Source organism: Pezoporus flaviventris, unplaced genomic scaffold, assembly GCF_033815535.1.
Source record: "Pezoporus flaviventris isolate CSIRO_AGI_PZ_B2104156 unplaced genomic scaffold, CSIRO_AGI_Pfla_v1 ptg000013l, whole genome shotgun sequence".
In the NCBI taxonomy this organism is placed as follows: Eukaryota; Metazoa; Chordata; class Aves; order Psittaciformes; family Psittacidae; genus Pezoporus; species Pezoporus flaviventris.
In genome coordinates, this window is record NW_026892561.1 from 40,466,403 (window position 1) to 40,488,232 (window position 21,830).

Genomic DNA, 21,830 nt, shown 5'->3' on the forward strand with positions numbered 1-21,830 from the left:
AAGAAGTCAAACCCCATGCCCCTTGTGAGACATCCTGGCCATCAGAGACCACTTTGGGAACAGCGGAGATGCTTGCCTCAGCACCTAACTCAGCCAGAACTGCCCCACTCCCCTTCTCACCCTGCAAGGCGGTTTCAGGATAAGGTGCCTTCCACCCTGGAGCTGACTTTACCACACACCTAATGAAGAGCAGAATTTGGCTTGCAGACACATTAATTCAAACTCAGGAGAAATTACCTATTGAAAAATAAGTATTTAAAAACTTCATTTTTAATTTGGCTTTGTTCAGGCTGCTTTTAAAGGTGGGATCACTAGAAGCTGAAAAACTATAACCTGCTTTAATTTTGTCGTTCCACCAAAGACTTTCATAGTGTCTTTAAGGAAATTAACCATTTTATTGGTGTCTGATTAAAATGGTCACCTGTTTACAGGCCATCCTATCAAATTCAGCAGGTAACTTCTGGAGAGGCCAATTTTACTATTTCTCCAGTTTCGTGCAGAGCTATGTGACAGACAAGCATAGGAATGTCACCATGAATCCTGAACTCTTACTTTCAAAACTTAGAGGAAACAAACCCAACCAAAAACCAACAACAGCAAAAAAAAACAACCAAAAAAACAAACATTGACATATAGAGCCCACATGGTCTACTTAATAAACAACAGAAATTTCAGCTGAGAAAGAAAGCACATCCCTACTAGCCAATTTAATAATTTTAATTCAAGGCAGAACCATTCTTAAGTGAAGGTTAAAGCAAACTCATGATGTTACTATTTCAATTTTTCAGATCCACTCATCACATCAAACAGGCCTTCAGAAAACAACTAACAGCTGTACAACATTCCTCAGGACAGACAGTTGAATTAGGCAGCTGGACTATCAAACTAATTAAAACAATTTGCCATGAAGACAGATCTGACTGATGGATACTCCCCCCAGCATCTGCTGAAATTTAGGCAGTAAAGTGCAGCAAACTGGAAAATATAACCAAGCTATATAATGGTGGACAACAAATATAATCAAGGACGTATTTCATATCCTTTCACTAACTACCCAGGAACTGCAAATTCTAACAGCAGAAGGAGGCAAAAGAGAGATTCTCACAAGATGCCACTTTTAAAAAAATGAGTATGAGTATTATCCTCACTTATTCAGAAAAAAATTTGAATCTCAGGAGATACGGAAAGTATACATCAACAGTCCAACTACATATTGTGCGCTTACATGGAAATCTGTCCTGGTGACATTACATGATACAGGCTAAGGGCTTCTTTCCCAGAAAAACACACTCCCATATTTATAGAGGTATATGATGGAAGGATGCAGAGGTCTAAAGGACAGAAACAATACATTAAATATGATTTCTACAGTCAGTCCTTACTAAAGCACATTTCAGGAGTCTCCAGAGGTCATCCTTTTCAATGAGGTCACAGTGGATCCAGTTTGCCAGCATTTCAGGATAATGTTGAAAGCCACATCCCAATCCAAACACCCAACGATTAAAGTAACCTCTTGGAGATTGTAAGGTATGTACAAGGCAAATGTTTTTATAAGATTAAAAAGGCACCAGACAATACAGTTAAAGCATGCACATACACTAGTTTGATAGTGCAGACTGAAGTGGAACTAGAGAAAAGGATCAAACTGCTACCAGAGACAAAGAATGGTTTCAAGGTGATATATCTATACAATGCACTCCCAATGTATACCTCTATAATATATTAAATCTTCATATGGGTAAACCAAGGTGCAGAAAGCCTAACATCAAAACATTCATATGATGGTACCTAGATTACTATTGAAGTTCTTATGAGGTGCCAAGCCAGAACACTTCTCAGCAGTGCCGTGAGCCATGAATCACACCAGATGTGAAAGTATTTCATATCTGAGCAGGAAACCTGGATAACTCAGCCTGAAAAGCAATTTTACTCAGTGCATCCAGGGAAATGCAGAAATAGAACCCAGATGGCCTCCCAGTCCAACTCTTAGTCTCTGAAACCTCAAGTCACTCACAATTTCATATAAAAATAGGACAAGAGCTCAAGGCCAAAATCTACTTCAGATGTTTGATTCACTGGGTCACTAGCATACTATGAGAGAAAAAGCATAAAGGAAAAGACAAAAGAAAGTAAATAATCTAGCCTGAAAGACTGAGGAAAAAAAAATAAAAATCAAACCTCTACTTTCTAATCACAGTCCAGATTTTTTTTTTTTTTTTTTTTGCTTTTTGATGGTTACACAACAAGTCAAGTTTTAAACTATGTAGCAGTATTTGTACACATTTCATTACACATTTTCCTCCGCCTGTAAGCACAGGTGCAAACTGATCCAGGGACACTGGACAATTTTCAAGTAACAGAGAACTGCCTTGCCCTTCCTGCCCCTTTCAGTTCGGGATTACTGAGGTACACTTCTGATGTCATAAATCTTTGCACAAGACACCAGGAAACACCACAAGCATTACTGTAACATTAATATCAGCCACTTTGCTTACTGGTAAAGGTTTAATTTTAAACTATCTGCAGCACACTGCTTAGTTCTCCCCCAGCATGTCACTACTTGAAACAACCAGGATATTTGCCAAGTGATAACAGGCACATTTGTTTCTTCATTTGCACACAAGGATGCTGGCAAGCATAAGCGCTCAGAGATAGTCAGAACACATCAGCATTAGTAACTTCCTATTAAACGTAACATCTAGAAGTCAAGTCCATAACCACCCAGAGATATAAAACATAAAGCACTGCACACTTTGCTTCTTCCTTTTTTTTCTCAATCAACACACATACTTTCTTTGATCCTACCTTCTTTTCCTCTTCATCCTTGTTCCAAGACTGCTGTAAGACACTGGTCAGCTCTGCTCCTTTGCTAGTCCCCCACAAAGACCAGCTGCGGTTTCAGGTGCTCTGTTAGGAAGTGGGGAGAGCTCTATACAGGTGAGACCTGTTGGCACTTGCTAGCAAGAGGTCAGCCTAGGTGAGAGCTCATTGAATAGTGATAATTAATTTACAGAAATTCCTCATCTGCTCCTCAGATTATGTCATGGTCCTTGGGTCCAAATCTTTGGTGCATAGAGTTTTTTCATGTTGGCCATAATCTTTGGCCTGGGATTCAGGGTTGGAGTCACAACCCTATTACTTTTTTTACCTCAGATGCAAATGGAAGAATGAAGGCTGAGCAGAAAGGAATGGAATGAATGGAAAGATATGCCCAAGTGTGAAGGGAGGGGTGAGTGGGAGTTGCAGCATGCATGAAATAGTTAATAGCAATGAAAACCACAAATGATTACTGGTTTTCTCTGGAAATAGTGAGAGGGACATTGCATTACAAGCAGCAAAAGTAGCATTTTTACTCAATTATTTATTACATGCAAAAAAAAAAGAAACCACCAAGAACCCAAAAGCACTCAGAGAAAGTGCATAACAACACCCCTTTCACAGGTGAGAGTATTTATGTTTCACATGTGATGTATTTTGTTTTATTAAAAGGGGTACAAGTTAAAAATTATACACAAAAAGATGGGGCCATCATACTGAGTTCATTAACACTAATCATTTCTCTGAGGTGATTGAGGTAACTAAGCCACTCTTCTTGGGAGTACACAATAAAAAGGCAACATGCACAAACTGAAATACAAGAAAACATTTCATTTTATCTTAAAAGAAAACAGATCTGAAAGACTGAGTTTGTTGACTATGTGTCCTGGGTTCAGCAGCAGCAGTCATTTTTCTCCTTCTTGGTAGCTGGTGCAGTGCTGTGTTTTGACTTTTGGCCTGGGAACAGAGCTGAGAACACTCACATTTTGGTCTGGCCAAGGACTTTGTGAGGCTCATGCTCTGCCAGGGAGGAGGGGAAGCCAGGAGGAAGCAGAGACAGGACACCTGACCCAAGTTAGCCAAAGAGGTATTCCATACCACAGCACGTCATGCCCAGGATGTAACTGAAGAGTTACCTGGAAGGGCTGGGACTGCAGGGTTGGAGGAGGCATCGGTCGGTGCTTGGTCAGGCTGGGGGGGGGGGGCGAGTTATTGGTCAGCTGGTGGTGAGATGTTGTATTCTCTTCCCTTGTTATTTCCTTTATCATTATTATTATTATTGGTGGTAGCAGTAGTGATTTGTGTTATACCTTAGTTACTGGACTGTTCTTATCTCAACCTGTGGGAGTTGCATTCTTTTCGATTCTCCTCTCCATCCCTCTGGGAGTAGGGGGAGGGCAAGAAGGGGGGGAAGTGAGTGAATGAGCTGTCTGGCTGGGTTTAAACCACTACACTATGAAACTCACAAAGTAGGCATATACCAAACTGGATCTTTCATTCACTTTAGTCAGGCTCATATTCTGCAGGAGTTATCTTTGCTGCCTAGTAATAAAAGCAATTGCGAAGGAATCATATAGGTGTATCATAAAATTATCCATTTTTGTTAATACCTACATCAACATACTACACAGAATGCCAAGGCACCAGGGAAATATTTTTCTGTCCATGACTAGCAAGAGACACTAGGACCTACTGCAATTTATTTATCTGAGGTCATCCTGCATCCCATATTTTGGTAGTTCCATCAAAAGATCAAAGCAATCACAAATATTCTGTACCATTCTTTCCCTACTCCCACAACTTTTTGTCTGAAATGAGGGAAACCTGAACAGAGTTTGGTGCCAAATGCACAAAAGGTGTGCTCCCTTAAAAAACTTTGGCTTTTGCTCATCTAAACCTCCTTCACTTCAATGCATTGAGAGAAATGGCTTAGTCACTGGTTTGGTGCTGGTATATGCCCATAGCAGAGATGGTAGGGTAAGACCCTGCCTTTATACAAGTTTGTTCATGGCCCTATTTAGTATGTACTAAAACCAATGTAATAACAGAAATAACATCAACTTTCTTCTGCTTGGAACAAAGATTTGATTTTGTCTTGTGCAGCAAAAGTGGTAATCATAGAATAGTTAGGGTTAGAAAGGACTTTAAGATCATCTAGTTCCAATCCCCCTGCCATGGGCAGGGACACCTTGCACTAAATCAGGCTGCTCAAAACCCTGTCCGATCTGTCCTTGAACACTGCAGGGATGGAGCATTCACAACTTCCTTGGGCAACCCATTCCAAAGCCTCACCACTCTCACAGTAAAGAACTTCTTCCTTATATCTAACCTAAATCTCCCCCATTTAAATATGAATCCATTACCCCTTGTCCTACCACTACAGTCCCTGATGAAAAGTCCCTCTTCAGTATCCTTGTAGGCCCCCTTCAGATACTGGAAGGCTGCTATGAGGTCTCCACGCAGCCTTCTCTTCTCCAGGCTGAACAGCCCCAACTTTCTCAGCCTGTCCTTGTACGGAAGGTGCTCCAGCCCCCTGATCATCCTTATAGCCTTCTTCTGGACTTTCTCCAGCAGTTCCATGTCCTTCTTATGTTGGAGACACCAGAACTGTACACAGAGACCTAATCTATATAGTGTTTCAGAAAAAGGAAAGAGATAAGTAAAACCAAACATTTCAATGTTAACGAAGTCAGGTATTCATCCCTGGGAGGATGGACTTCTTAAGTAGCTTGCTGACTGCCACAATTCTAAGGGATCAAATAGTCAATAACATGACAATATGGAGAGGTGGCTTTTGGTGAAGCCTATAGGTGTAGCACACCTAGATTATCTAAGCTCAAACTGGAATCATTGACTGATAGTTTTTAGTTGAAAGGAATGTTCTTTTAGTAAAGGTATCTTCTTAGCCAGACTTCTCAATCTTAAATATTAATGATTTTACCACCACATTTTTTAACAGTATTTCTATGTCATGGAACAACTGGTGGACTGGATGTCACACATAATCAAATAAGAAAAGGTGCAAACCACAGACAACTTACCTTTGAAATTTCGCCTCTGTGCCCTTCTGGTTTTGCAACGCACTTTTTTGTTTCTGCATTATAGACTTGCTGATCCTGTTGTAGTAGATTAGGAGCCATTTGCGATTGTCATGCTTAAGCATGCATTTCAATAAGAACATTTTAATAAGGTCAGAAAGGCCTCATCCTCAGGCTTGATTTCAATAGACATAGGAGACAGTTTCCCCCAAGGATAAAGTATCTCAAAAAAGATCTGTAATGCAATTGGAAAAGGTTGATTTCTTAATGGCTTCAGCTTGAAATCTTATAAAATGTAAAATCAAATATCCACATAGAACATGGACTACTGAAGTAGATGCATGTACAATATGTTCCGAAAGCCTTCATTAGATTTCAGATATTCATTCTATTTAACAAGCTATTAATTATATTTAATAAGCTATTGATTACATTTCAGCAAATTTTTTTACATTGTCTTATGTCTTAATTCAGCAACTACAGCAAATCAGATCCAAGTAGTTCCACCCATTTAGTGTATCCTGTTTCTGAAACTGCAAATCAAAACAGTTAAGTACGTAAAAATAATATGGTATTGTCACTGTGCACTACAATATAACACTATGCAGGTGAATACTAAAAGCTATTTATTGTAATTCCTACAAAAATAATAAGCATATAAAACTGCTTATTTCTTATTTCACTACTTCTTTATTATGTATTCTCCTGCTGTGCATTTAGAAAGCGTAGTAGCAAATACACCTTTACATTTCCAACTACCTTTTTCATTTAAGAACGTAAGAAGGTGAACCTGTTGAAGCAAGTCCAGAGAAGGCCACAAGGATGATCAGAGGGCTGGAGCACCTCTCCTGTGAAAAGTTGGGCTTGTTCAGCCTGGAGAAGAGAAGGATGCGGGGAGAACTTAGAGCAGACTTCCAGTGTCTAAAGGGAGCCTACAAGAAATCTGGAGAGGGACTTTTTACAAAGGCATGTCGTGACAGGACAAGGGGGAATGGCTGAAATTGTAAAGCTGAAAGAGGGTTGGGTTTAGATTAGATATTAGGAGCAAATACTTTACTATGAGGGTGGTGCAACACTAGAACAGGTTACCCAGAGATGCTATGGCTAGCCCATCCCTGTAAGTGTTCAAGGCAAGCCTGGATGGGGCTTTGGGCAACATGTTCTAGTGGAAGGCCTCTACCCATGACAGGGAAGTTGGAACTAGATGTTCTTTAAGGTTCCTTCCAACCCAGACCACTCTGATTCTGTGATTTATGCACTTCACTTACCATCAGTGGAGGCAGTTGCCATAACTGGCCCATGTAATCAAAGCAGACATCTATTATTTCCTCATTGTGATCTCTTACAGTTGCTATATGTGCTCCAATCATAGCATTTCACATCTGCATAGATAAGCAAGGGTAGCATTTTTGTATATTTTGACTAATTTACTTGACAGACATCTAGCTGATCCATAAAGTAATAGGTACAGGCCCTTTCTGATGTCTGACAATGTATAAACTTGAAACCTGGATACAAACCAATAAGGTGTCACTGTTTAATCAGTTTAATGAAGTCCTATGTATTTTTTATTTCATTGTAATGATTAAAAAATCCTTAAAATGTATGTTGTTATCTGACTAGACTTCACTGAAATGATTAAGCTTATAGGTTTTGCATTTAGTTGTCAGTTCTTTAAATAATTGTGTTTACTGGTTTAAAATAACACTCTTCCCTTTATTAAATATTTATTTTTATATATAAAGTAGCTGTATTCAATACCTACTGAACTTTCTTACCATGCATGTTTTATCCATTGATCCAGTGACAATGAGAGAACAGTCCCAATTGAACTGCTCACTGCTAATTTCTCCTTGGCAACCTTTTAAAGTATATAACATCCTACAAAAAAAGAGAATTTAAATTTTTAGTGTGTATCTTGATATACACATATAAATTATAAGTAAGTTTATAAAATAGTACAGTTAAGGTGTCAAGTCTTCACCATTTTATCCATTAAAGCAATTATATGAAGCTGTACAGCTCATTTTGGATTCCAGTACTATATCAATTCCATTTTTTAACTTTGAGACAGAGAGTCAGTAAGGAGTAAAATGGAAAAGTTTCCTTGTCTTTTTTGAAAATATTTTAGTGAACATATTTCCAGTGAAATGTGGTGACTTTACAATGCCAAGGACAAAATTCTTGTATTCATCTACATACAAAGCTCACACAGCAAGTTTTTCCACATTACTCTCCTATTCTCCTACTTCAACAAACTGCAAACAGTACACCTTTAGAACTCTATGTAATCTAAACCTTTTATAAAATCCACAGAAGATCAAATGGAACTTATTCAGTCACTTAACATGAGCATGTTCCCAAGTAACAGGCAAATGACAGCCAAACTGACATATGATTCCTAATCTTCATTAATCCTATACTTTTTCCTGCACAAGACTGGCAATACTAGTTCCACTAAATTTTTCAGCTTTAACTGAATAGAGGGTACAATTGCCATTTTTGCTTCCTATGAAATAATGGCTTACAAGGCAATGATCCCTTAAAAAGATGGATATACATATATTAAAGGATTAGTAAATTAGGTTATTATCACAATGCTAGTATCATTGTATCAGTAATAGAAAACTGTGTTAACAAATGGGTAAATTAATGACTAGAAAAACAACTAAACGGGTGACTGAAATGTTTTTATTCATTGCAGAAGATATATAAGGGTAGCTAAATTAATGTATGTGCTAAATGAACAGCAAAGCAAATCTCTCGAGCAATTGAATTTTCTATTTATGATAACAAAAACTGGATCATACTCATGTCATCTTATAGAACTACTCCTTTTACTTTCTTCACAGCATGAGTCCTGCACTGTTGTAATTGTGTACACCTTTTTACAATAAAACCAAAAATCAGCAAGCAGAAAACAACAATGGAAAACTTCTTAATTTTGTGAATTTGGCCATTTTAATATTTAAAAGCTTTAATTTCTGGAGGTCATAAAGGTAGTACAGGCTTCAAACTTCAGTGTGAACATTCAATCAATAAGCAGAATAAATAGCAACATGTGGGTATTCCAACAACTGCAAAAAATCAGATGCATCACTTAAGCAGTGAGCAATTGTTCAATGATGTCATCAGTGCATATTTTTGATATTTGATTTAAACAGAATCACATTTGTTTACCAATGCATACTGAACTCAGATGATTCATTTACAGTAAATTGAAGTATAGCTTGTCACTGGTGTTGGTGAATAGGGTTGGAAAAATGAATGTGAGCATACTTACAATCTAAAGCTTCACACATTCCACAACTCTTTTGTGTTATCAGGGCTCTGAGGAAGAGGAAGTCAAGTAAGAGAAAATGCTTTCCTCAAACTATAGGCCCAGGCTGCATATACTAAAGGAAACTTTTGCACTACCTATTATTTAGGATTTATGTAAGAGAAATGCTTTGAAACAGCAAAACCAGTCAATCTGAGCCTGTGGAATCCCAGCAAACCACACAGAGCAAACAGGCATCACAATACAGAGGTCACAGTATGGCTGTCCTCTGCTGATGTTTGCAGGAAGAAGATCCATACAGATGTAGTATACAATATTAATGTTCTCAGCGTTACCTTATGTTGGTGTAGAAGAAGTCATAATTTACAGTATAGCCATGTGTTTTAATGAACAATGGAAGGTATTCTAGCCTATAACAGTAGCTTCATTAAAACGAGAAAATCTGTCTTTTGATAAATAAGACTTTTTATAAAATACTATAGCTTTATCATTCTCTTCACATTTCCTTAATCTGTTTTGTAACTGCAGTCACTGTGGGATCACCTTGTGAGATAAACTCTGGAAGTTTTGAAATTATTGTAAGGGTTATACTGTTATTTATTTCAGTTAGAAAACTAAGAAAACAAGGAACACCTTTAAAAACATAAGAAAGGCAAATTTACACTTAAAGTGACTATTTCTTCTCCTTTCTCTATATGCCATAGTTTGGCGGTGGTATCCATGCTTCCAGTTTCCACCAATGTGCTCTGAAGGTTAAATGATACACATACCTATGGCAAGAAATGTTGGCTTGAAAAACGAGAGTGTTTATATGTGTTTTCTCAAAAAGAACAGGTCAGGATTTATATTTTTAAATAAGACAAAAGTTGGACTTAATATTTTATGGCATACAGGAAAATTGCAGGGTTCTTCCAACAGCTTCCAACAGCTCACTAGAAGAGCAGCAAATCCTTATCATGTAGCTCTGGATGCCTACTCAAATCAAATGGACTAATTGGCTGCTTTGCAGTGGCAATGTGTTAAGAAGGCTGGAAGATTTCCTGTATTGTTTTCTAAGCCTGGATTAAAAATCACATTGCTTCATTATGTGTCACAGGGAGAAATTATTTAGTTCACAAAGTTTTAATGTTTTAACAGTGCATAGTTAACTGGAGGAGAACTATGTACTCATATCAGTAACTGTAATACAATAAAGCTTGCAATCTTAATTAACAACTGCACACTTCTAAACCTCCTTCTCTAACTCCAAGAAGTTTTACTCATACACACACTTGCACACTCCTGCCTGAACACTCATCCTCTCTCATAGGATGAGTGGGTTACAAGCACACCCCCCTTTTCTATGTGTTCCACTACTTGCTCACACCACCCCTAGGAAACTTGAGTGCTCTAGCTTTAGTTGAATGCATGCCACTTCCTTCAATCTGCTGATACACATGCTAGGGAGAAGGCATCCAAATTCAGATATGTACATACTAGGAGGGGGACAACAGGGCCTTTTTGTTGAACCCCGTACTGACAATCTGCTAGCTGGACACATACTAGTGTATCTCCAAAAGGAAGACTATGCTTTCTGTTCTAGGCAGAGACTATGATGTCTGGGATAACTTCTGGAAATACCAAAGCAGGATTTGACAACAGCTCCTTCCAGCCTAATATCTGCACACACACACACCACACACACACACACCCCCCACCCCCCACGTTGTAAATTGTCTTGATTTTTTTATTTTCATCTGCTTCTTTCTTTTTTCTTTATTTAAAAAATCTACTTCTTTATTTCAAAATTTTCTTTTTGATTCTTCAGTTATTGTTCAATACAATTGGCTGTCCTCCCTAACATTATAATTTACAGGCTTCCTCTCTAACTTGATCAGTTTGAGGCAAAGTCCCTCCAGACAGCTTAGTGTTCCCACATATTCTGTACACTCATACTCTTATTTTAACAGGGGTCATTACCCATGTTGTTTGTCAAAGGCATCACCACAACATCATATTTATTTATGAAAAGGCAAGAAGAAAATCTCAGTAACTTCCTCAATTCATTCTTCACATTAAAAAAATAAAATAAAAATCATGCAGTCATCTTCCAATTCTCTATAATTATTCAGTATGACTGTTCTGCTTATAAATAGGGAGTGCCATGTAAAAAGTGAAACAATAGCTGAGGTCTCTGGTGCATTATCACTATGTCTCTTTCATATTTTTTTTCCTTCTTTTTTTACTGAATAGCTATGGATGTGCCCTTGCCAGCAATTTATTTTGTAATAATGGCCTTTCAGAAACAGGTCCTATTCAGAGAAACACACAATTTGCTGCTGGCTATTATCTTCTACTAATTACTCTCTGGCACTACTCATACCACTTGGGTCTAATCTAACCCCTACTGAAGTCAGAAGAAATTGAGAGGCTTTTAAATATTTAGCTAACTGATAGATGGAAACAAAATCACTGCAGCCTGTCTCAGTAAGCAAACATTTTCTCCATTATAACGGATAACTGTCTCAAAGTATCCAGAGAATCAAAAACCCACTGAAACAAACCTCACCTTCCACCAAGGTGAGCCACCATTTCCACACTAGTTATAGGCCTTACAATCTATAAATTTAAAAAAAAATAGCTTCCAGAAATGGTCTGTTAAATAATGGTTATATAGATTTTTGCATTAAAAAGTATATCCTGGATTGAAATTAAGAGTTTCGGTAGATTTGCCCTGATCTTTTAAACCAGAATTCTGTGCCTATTGCCAATAGCCTCCTAATACATTGGAAAGGAAACTAACCATTTTTAACTGTTAACATTTTATATTGTTTTCATTTCATGTATCTTTGACATTTCAGTTTACCAGTTAAACCCTAAAATTTCAGAAATTCATTCTTCTATGGTTTCATTTAGTTCTGTACATGAAGTACAGATGTCAGCATGAAAGACAGCAATACAAGGAATGATGTCCTTCTGTACTGAGTTCTCAAACATGAAAGGCAATTCATGACAGCTAGAAAAAAAAATTCTATGTAAAAAAATCAAGAATAAATATGTGCAATAAACTGAAAATTCTGATTGTTATAGTATTTTTTAAAAATATTTGAACATTGAGCCAAACAAGGGAAATTGTATACAGATTGAAATTGTTTTCTTTTTTTCGTTTGTTCTGATGTTTTATTCTATTTCTTAAGAACTGTCAGACTATCATTTCTTGCAGTGCAGAAATGTTCACAGTATCTGAATGTGTGAATAGATGCAGCAGAATAGCTGCTCCTTCAAATGTCAGCTCACAGGGACTTGGAACCCACAGCCATCAGTGATGGTGTCAGGAAACATAAAGGGTAAGAAACATCCATCAGTAGTCACTATAGTTGCCTTACGTCCTCTGAAAAAGTATGATAGCGTTTTCCTGTTTCCATACCCCAGTTTTTAGGTTTTATCAATAGATCCAGTGAAAATCTAGTCACTAAATAAAAAAAAAATCAACCCTCTGGTATCCAAGACAGTAGATCTCTCAGAAATAATACCCAGTTGATGAAGCTTGCATACATTTTGGTATATTTTGCTGCACTACAAGATCCTGGAGCAGGATTCCCGTAACAGAAGTTATGTTAAGGGCAAAAAAGACATAATTAGTTTCTAAACAAGACACTCTGCCTGTCTGTTAGCACAGAAGTGTTTGTAACTGATGAATAACCTACATTAGGGACAGGTTATCTGCTGTACTTCCGGATGTATCTAGAAGTTATGTCATTTTCTCAGATAATATCTGTTTATCAACAGTTTACAAGCAGTTTACCCAAATTTCAGTTGAACCCCACTCCCACTGAAGTCAATGGAAGTGACCAACTGCAGTCAGAAGTGAGGTACCCAGAAAATGTGGCAGGGGACACTATATTGAAACCTAAAGGTTAGCAGGAAAAAAGGTCTTTTCTTACTGAATTTTGAATGTAAAAGTAGCTCAAGGTTGTTATCAGGTTTTCATTTGCTATATATTAGAATCATAGAACAAATTGCTCTCCATTTTTATGTTACAGTTTAGTTATTGATCTTCACAGGGATTTTTGTCATACATTAGGTGTTTTGACATATAGAAAAGGATTTTATTAATTGCTCTTTTAAAAGTAAAGATTAATACCAGAATATAAAAACGTATATTCACATAAGACACATAGCAGGTTTTAGGGTAAGGTCTTTTCATTTAGAAGGGAAACATAATGCTCCAAATAGCAAAACAAGTCTTTAACATTTATCTCCTGATGTTAACTGTGTATTGCTTAATGATAAACAGGACATCTGACAGTGAATAAAGCAACATAATTCAATATAAAAATAGGAGTTCATTTCTCCTGCTTGCAGAAAAGTAAAAATGGTTCACCTACACACGATCTCTTCCCCAGGAAACAAATGACAGTGAAACTTCAGAGGCTAATGTATTATTCCTTTCACCTAACAAATGGCAATTCTAATCTAGGGCAAACAGTTACTGCAAAAAAAGACGCACAGGTTTACATTTGACATTCATACAGCGGCACCCTGTGGATTTTATAGAAATTACTCAATAGCTGCGACTTCCAAATCATAGACTGGTTTGGGTTGGAATGGACCTTATGATCATCTAGCTCCAACCCCCTGGCGTGTGCAGGGATCATGTGCCAAATAATAATGGACATGTAATACCAAATGGAGAAATCCACTCCTGTTATGACAGAAGTGTTGTTTCTCCTTAACTGAAGCTGCCACTCTTTTTTCTAACATTGTTCCTAAGATCCTTTAATCAGACCTTATATATGTTTCATGTAAATGATATTATAGCCGTGATAATATATATTAAGGTTTAATAAACATTACTGAAAAGGGTTTCAGGTATTTCCAATGAAAGTCAGCTTGCTATGATACTTTGGAAATGACAAAAAAAAAATCATAATCTGGTATGTTTTTATATACACTGGCTAGTGTATAATAGGGTTTGCATTTGAGCAACTTGCATCTGTTATAAGATGGCTTCTGCTAAAGTCAAGCATAACAAAATCATAACCTGGGAAATCACAGTTGCTGACAATGGAGAGATGTTAAAATACAGCAGTAGTCCACTAAGTCTTCTGTAGTGTAGTGTAGGTCTTCTCTGTAGTGTAAGAATGAAGAGGAAATGATTTATGAGCAATACCACTTCATCACTGGCATATTACCAGAGCTTCAACTTTTTGTCCTTATGTCTAGCTTTCTTAGCTGCCTGTCTCCAAAAGGAAAATGAAAGATGTTTAGGGATCATCTACTCAGAAAAGTAGGGACTGATCCAAATGGAAATAACAATGGTCAAATAAAGGATGGCGAAAGGTAAAGAAAAACAGAAAATATGGTTTGCATTAAGGAAACAGCAATTTCTGTTCTCTAGAGAAAGTAAGACAAGCTGTACTTTCAGCTACAGCAGTGGGAATGGGCAATCAAGTCACAGAACCAACAAAAATATTTTGCCACACTATGCAAGTGTCTGCATATGAGAATGGATAATTATGGAAATTTATGGAAATTAGATCCATGGCATTTTTAGGGCTCCATGCAGGCAGCTCTGAACAACAGATATATTTAACAACTATGAAAAAAGGGAGGGAAACAAGATGTGTTTATGTTAAATTTCAGAACATGGGACTAATTCTGTTCTTCCATTGCCCAGTGCTGCAGTTGCTTCATCCACAGAACCCTAAACCAGGAAGAATTACTTGCACAAATGAAACAATAATCAAACCCTAAGGCAATATTAAAAAAAGTACCCTTGTGGTGCAAAATCTGCTACAGCAGTTCCTGAGATAAAAATCCACAAGTCACTACAGCATACTATTGCTAGCTAATAGTTTAAAGCCTGAGAAGCTGTTACAAAGCTTGTTTCTTTGCAGGGTGCCTAACATCCACCATCACCACAATTACTGGAAGTAACAAAAAGATGGGCTTATACACTTATTTGATGTTATGCTCCAGTGCAACAGGAAAAAAAAAAAATCATTTCCAAAAAATGCAAACACAGGGAACGTTTTTTTAGCAAAAAAAATAAAACTCTCACTCCCACCCACCTCTTGTAATTTATTAGTACCTCAGAAGCACCTGAAACTCACGTTTCATTTACAAGCTTTAAATGGAACTGAAACATAAAACAAGTTCTTTTCACGTACATCTAACTACTCTTGAGTGACAGAAAAAAGCCAGCATGGATTGGATTTGCCTGCCCCTAGTATTTCCAAATACAGAATCTCAAACATGCCACTTTACCCAACAAAGAACAAAAACATTATTTACACAGGAATTTGAACAAGTATTTAATGATTTGTCAGCCTCTGTGACCAATAAACAATTTTAAAATCTTGTGAAAAACAAGACGCTATCTCAGTTAAGAGCATACCTTAAAAGGGAACAAACTTTTTAAATTTAAGATGCCTTATTGCATACCTCTGGTTTCAAGGTTAAATACATAGATCTTCGCAGAATTCACCCAGATATGTATTGTTGATCATGCGGAGAAGGACTTGGGGTGTTGGTGGATGAGAAAATGAATATGAGCCAGTTTCAGTGTGCACTCACGGCCCAGAAAGCCAACCGTATCCTAGGCTGCATCAAAAGGAGCGTGACCAGCAGGTCGAAGGAGGTGATCCTGCCCCTCTACTCTGCTCTTGTGAGATCTCACCTGAAGCATTGTGTGCAGGTCTGGTGTCCTCAACATAAAAAGGACATGGAACTGTTGGAACAAGTCCAGAGGAGGGCCACGAGGATGATCAGGGGACTGGAGCACCTCCCGTATGAAGACAGGCTGAGGAAGTTGGGGCTGTTCAGCCTGGAGACCTCATAGCAGCCTTCCAATATCTGAAGGGGGGCTATAGGGATGGTGGGGAGGGACTCTTCATTAGGGACTGTAGTGACAAGACAAGGGGTAACGGGTTCAAACTGAAACAGAGGAAGTTTAGATTGGATAGAAGGAAGAAATTCTTTCCTGTTAGGGTGGTGAAGCGCTGGAATGGGTTGCCCAATAAAGCTGTGAATGCTCCATCCCTGGCGTTGTTCAAGGCCATGTTGGACAAAGCCTTGGGTGGCATGGTTTGGTGTGAAGTGTCCCTGCCCATGGCAAGGGGGTTGGAACTAGATGATCTTAAGGTCCTTTCCAACCCTAACTATTCTGTGATTCTATATCAAGCAATAGCTAAGGGGTTAAAGCCAAAGCAACTAACACAAAACATCTCCCTTTTCTCTGTAAATATAAGATAATTACGTAGCGCTAACAATTTTAAACAGCTACACATTGCCATCTGCTGACACAATAAAGATACAACGATTATTTCATACTGCAACATGCAATCTCTGGAAGTGATTTTATTTTAATTTCCACAGTTAAATACAATTAAACTTATTCTTTTCTGATAGACTGAGCCCTGGACTTGAAGTCCTGAAAGGCGTCTCTAACAATTATTCTTAAAAAGCTTACTTATTTAAAAATTAATTAAAGTGCTGTCTGTAAGCTGAAAATCAACCCATCAAAATTCAAACTTCATAATAATGGCAGAAAGTAACGATGAGGAATACTACTGTATGTAGCAGAATACATAAAACCCCGATAATTTTCACAAAATGAAGAACAAGTAGACAAGGGTATGAGAATATTTTGGGCCTTTCCCAAGAGCGAATTTACTTGGGGTCTATTTACAGGTTTTGCTTAAACATAACTATGGGTCCATGAAGTCTTCTTTGAAAAGTAAAAGAATTATTTGTCTACATTTAAAACACATCCTTGTACACAAGGCTGTGTAAACAGGAAAAGTTATACCTCCCAGCCCTTTCAGAGAATTCCTGACAGACATAACCAGACCAGACTCAGTCACTCTGAACAGTGCAGAGGTAATTGAAAAGAGCCAAGAATTTGGTCATAAAGATCAAATTTTTTTCTCAGGCACAAAATATAGCCATAAAAACATACAACATTGCAACTGAAGAAACTCAGAGTGGGTTTTATAACAAATAAATGAAAGCTATTTGAAGAGCAAATAGTCACTTTATTACTAAGGAAAATAAGGAAAGCGGGAAAAAAATTAAAAAACCTAATCAGCTTAATTTTTTTAAAGAGAAACTTAGGACAGCTACTTGAGTATAAAAATACTGTTTCGTAAAATGCAGAAGAAAAATATGTATCTGAAAAGATATAACCAACATGTAATCATTAAAAGAGACTATATTAATAGAAGTAAAAATTTGAGTCAACTGGAGTGAGTCTGGAGGCAGCCATGAAGATGATCAGATGCTGGAGCAACTTCCCTGTGAAGACTAGCTTAGAGGTGGTGATGTTCAGCCTGGGGAAGACAAGGCCCTGGGGAGAACTTTGAGCAGCCCTCCAATAACTAAAGGAGCCTACAAGAAAGCTGGAGAGGGAAGAAGGCATGTAGTGACAGGACAAGGGATAATGGCTTTAAACTGAAAGAGGGTAAATTTAGATTAAAAGAAGGAATTCCTTACTAATTTGGGCACAGGTTGCCCAAAGAAGATGTGGTGTCGCATCCCTGGCAGTGTTCAAGGCCAGGTTAGATAGGTCTTGAGTAACCTGATCTAGTTCCAACCCCAAGGAAGGGGGGTTGGAACTAGATCATCTTTAAGGCCCCTTCCAACACAAACCATTTTGTTTCTGTGATTTATGCAGAAATTACTGTAGAGCATCAATAGGGGGAAGCAGTGAACACATTTTCATTTACTAAATTCCCTCATAGCCCACACTGCTGACATGGGTCAACAGAAGACAGTTGTGCTCAGTGTTTAATGATATGTGACTTTTCTAGAAACACCCATATGGCTCCCCACAGCTTCACTTTGAAGACATTCCTTTGGTTTTTGAAAGCCAGGAAGTAAAATACAATGGCTAATCCCAGATTTACTTTGGGACATGACGGGGGGAAAAAGTGGTCTATTGGTTTTTCATTCCCATTTGTTTGTTTAAATTTTTTGTCTTATTTGTATGTGGAAAGTCCTGAAGCTGATAAGAAATACTTTCATTGAAACAATCTGAACAGTTTTCCAAGTGAATTGACTTCCTTGGACCAGCCCTATTCAAAAATAACTTTTTCAACAATCCCTAATCTTGGTAGTCAGTTTCTTAATAGTTTTTTGTATTTGTTTAACATAATATGTATCCACCCAGATTATAATTTCAGAATATAAATATTTTTCTGTTCTTTTAACACAAGTGACATAAATAGTGAACATGGCATGGGTACTGCTTCCTACATTAACACCTTCTTTGTTCTTTGTAAACACACATTCATGCAGCCTTTTTGGTACCTTCAGTATTACTTGACACCAAATAGAAACGCTACTTTTTTCATCAGATTTAAAGGCTTCATCCTTCTAAACAGCATAAATGAGTATCTGCAGTTCAACTAGAACTTATGTAGTAAGCAGCTCTTCAATTCTGTACTGCAGGGTTGCATTTGCATCATTTAATCAATTATTGTGATATTCTTAGGCAATTTTTTTTTTTACAGTTTTGCATATCATAAAACAACAAGCTTTTCTTTTGTTGTTTGCTTTTCACAAGACACAGAAATGGACAATGCAGCCCCAATCTAAATAGGGGAGAGGGAAGTAGGAATGCTGCAAAGCTCCATAACATTATTACCTGGCAGCTCAGCACATTCTGTCCTCACTTTTTTGCTGTAAATCTCCATTTGAACATGCATGCTTCACAGTTCATCATCATTATTGCATTAAGAGGCAATAAAGATACTGGAAGATAAATCAAAAAACATTTTCACTTTGTTTCCTAGCTTCTGTAAGCAGAAGATTCAAGACCAGTGGAGTCACAAGAAAAGTCGGTTCCTCTCCACTCTGTGACAGCTATCCAGACTGTCCCAAAGAGGCACTGGCGTAATGGCCTTGTTTGCTTATTCCTATATAGTAACTAGAAAAAATTGCTGACCTCCTGAACAGGGGACAAAGAGCTAACACTATACTGAAATGAAGGTTTTTCACAGAGTGCCACCCAGGACAGGCGTGTCTGAAAATAAATACATACTAACTAACAGTATGAGTTTCTGACCAAACAGAACCAGAGTTGTATCATGGGTAGGATTACCAAAGGAGACTTTAGGCAGCAAAGGTAAAAACTGTAATGACAGAGCAAAGGAAAGGGCTTAAACACAGCTGATTACTTGAGGACTAGTCAAGCAGAACGTCTGATGATACAGCACTGAGAAACCTGTGTCACCAATCCCTGACTGTCAAGCAGAAATGCAATTCTTTTTGACGTTCAGGGAAGTGAGCAAATAGTGTATACTTTAACAAGGAAATTTTTTAGACAGGAGTAAAATTGTTGCCCTGAAATTTTTTAACATCCCAAGAGTGTTCGCATCCTCTAAGCCATGAAAAGCCAGCTTCAAAGAATCTGCACACACACCATAGAAAATTCAAAAAAAAATATCTACTCTGGAAAGAAAAATGATACGCTGAGACATTAATCCAAGATGAAATAATCAGGTTTTACATACAGAGATGAGAAGTATTGATGTCATCAGCCCGAAGAGATAACTTATACATCAGTTGCTCCCTGTGCATTTTTGCTCATGTCAGCATTTTGCAGGAATGGCAGAAAGTTAAGATACTGTAAACCTCAGTATCAGTCAATATTCCAAAGCCTGTGAAAAGCTGCAATATACAGTTATCTAGAGCACTGGAGACAACCGTGTTGGCCACTATGAAGCAAAATTAATCCATTCAATGAAGAGCTTCCTTTTGAGAAGCCTGGCTCTTCCTGCCACCACAGGTTCTGAAAATCTCTTTCTTGAGCCAATGTACTGCCCTGAGAAGGATAACAAGAAGCAAGTGTTTCTGACTCAAACACACTCTTGCTTTCAAAGAAGAGTGGGTTTTAGGCTTCCTGATTTAAAGTTGTATCATGACCCATTTGTTCTGAAGTAGGTCAGTCTGTGGTATGTTGAAATAAACGAGAAAGGCCAGCCCAAGAGTAGTCTGAGTGAAGGGAAAGACACAGAAAGCCACTTCCTATTTCTGTTATGCTAGTAATGGGTACAATGAATTTTTACTAAAGGGGAGTTTTTGCATGCTGCCCTTTCTCGTAATTGTCAGGTCTGTCAGGTGCAGAAGGACTATGCTCTGATATTTCCTTGTTTCTACTTTGAATTGGGAAGGTTTAGGTAATTTTTTTCAAGGTTTTGTTCTGGAATAGATAACCTGCTCTCTCTTACACAAACCAACACCACTATGCACATGTACTTCCCTGTGCATTGTTAGAGCTCCTTCTCACTTCTGCTCTGCTATTTCCAATGCTAATCATGACACCACAGCCATTAAAAATATAAAACTATATTACTTGTGTAAGGAATATGATCTTTTGGGAGTCTGCTGTTTGCTAGGTAAGAGCTATTCTGGGAGAAAGAGCTGACTATATTAACAGAACAAGAAACGTGTTCCCTTTCTCAGAGATTGTTTTTCATCTTTGCATGGCTGTTTTCATCCGTTTTAAGTTATCTCAAATTAAAAGGAAAAAATACTATTTGCCTAGAAAGTCTGTCACCTACAAGTTTCTGTTCGCATGAATGGACGCATGTGTTTTTTACCTACAGTGAGTTAAAAACAAACACCACAAAGGAACTGTAGTTCTCTTCTTAGCTTTTTCTTAAATCTTTTATTTCTGGCAAACTGCCTACATATCACAGGCAGTCAGGCAAATTCCATACATTCTTACTTGTTTCATTCAAGTTTCACTTAGTTGAAAAATTTTTTCTTTGTTGTCTGCTTTTTAAAGGAGATCCTTTCCACAATATATTCATCTTTTTTCCATGGGCCAGACTGTAGGAGCCTGAAGATGCTTTGGATAAGCAAAGCTGACAGTATCAGTATTCTGCAGTCAGATTATCTGACCTTCAAGGTGAAAGTGAGTTATTTGGATGCACCTAGTGAGGAAAATAAATAAGCACTTCTATACATATCTAACATGCAACTGAGTCAAGCCATTTTGAGTTGGGAGGAAGCAAAGAGCTCCTAAAAAATAACAGAATTTCTAGTAAGGCTGCAAAAAACCACATCTTTGTTAAAGTGCAGTTATTTTTATCTCACTGTTGCTTTTTAATAAAAAAGTTGAAATAACTCATTTGGGTTTCTATATTTCATTTTCATTATGCCAGTAATTCATTAAGAATTTCACATAAACATCATGCTTCCTATATATCTATATTTAGGGTGAAATCGGTGTGCTCAGCTCGCTCCCTGAAATGCCTGTACACCAATGCGCGCAGCATGGGAAATAAGCAGGAGGAGTTGGAAACCTGTGTTAAGTCAGGAGATTATGATCTGGTGGCAATTACAGAGACGTGGTGGGACAGCTCACATGACTGGAATATAGTCATGGAAGGCTATGTCCTTTTCAGGAAAGACAGGCCAGCCAGGCGGGGTGGTGGGGTTGCTCTTTATGTGCGGGAGGAACTACAGTGCACCGAGTTCTGTCCAGGGACAGATGATGAGCAAGTTGAGAGTCTGTGGGTGAGAATTAAGGGGCAGGCTGGCAGGGGGGATACTGTTGTAGGTGTCTGTTACAGACCACCGGATCAGGGTGAGGAAGTTGACGAGGCCTTCTACAGGCAGCTGAGAGCGGCCTCACAGTCACAGGCCGTGGTCGTCGTGGGGGATTTTAACTTCCCTGATGTTTGCTGGAAGGACCACTCGGCAAC

At 38.0% G+C, this 21,830-nt stretch overlaps 1 long non-coding RNA gene across 1 annotated transcript; it reads right to left on the reverse strand.

The window, feature by feature from the left end:
• Nucleotides 1–3,514: 3,514 nt before the first annotated feature.
• Nucleotides 3,515–6,433, reverse strand: LOC133269003 (uncharacterized). The gene is made up of 3 exons (XR_009743260.1): nt 5,859–6,433; nt 4,280–4,359; nt 3,515–3,703 (listed from the first exon to the last, which is right to left on the reverse strand). It is a non-coding gene; the product is annotated as an uncharacterized LOC133269003 (long non-coding RNA).
• Nucleotides 6,434–21,830: the final 15,397 nt, after the last annotated feature.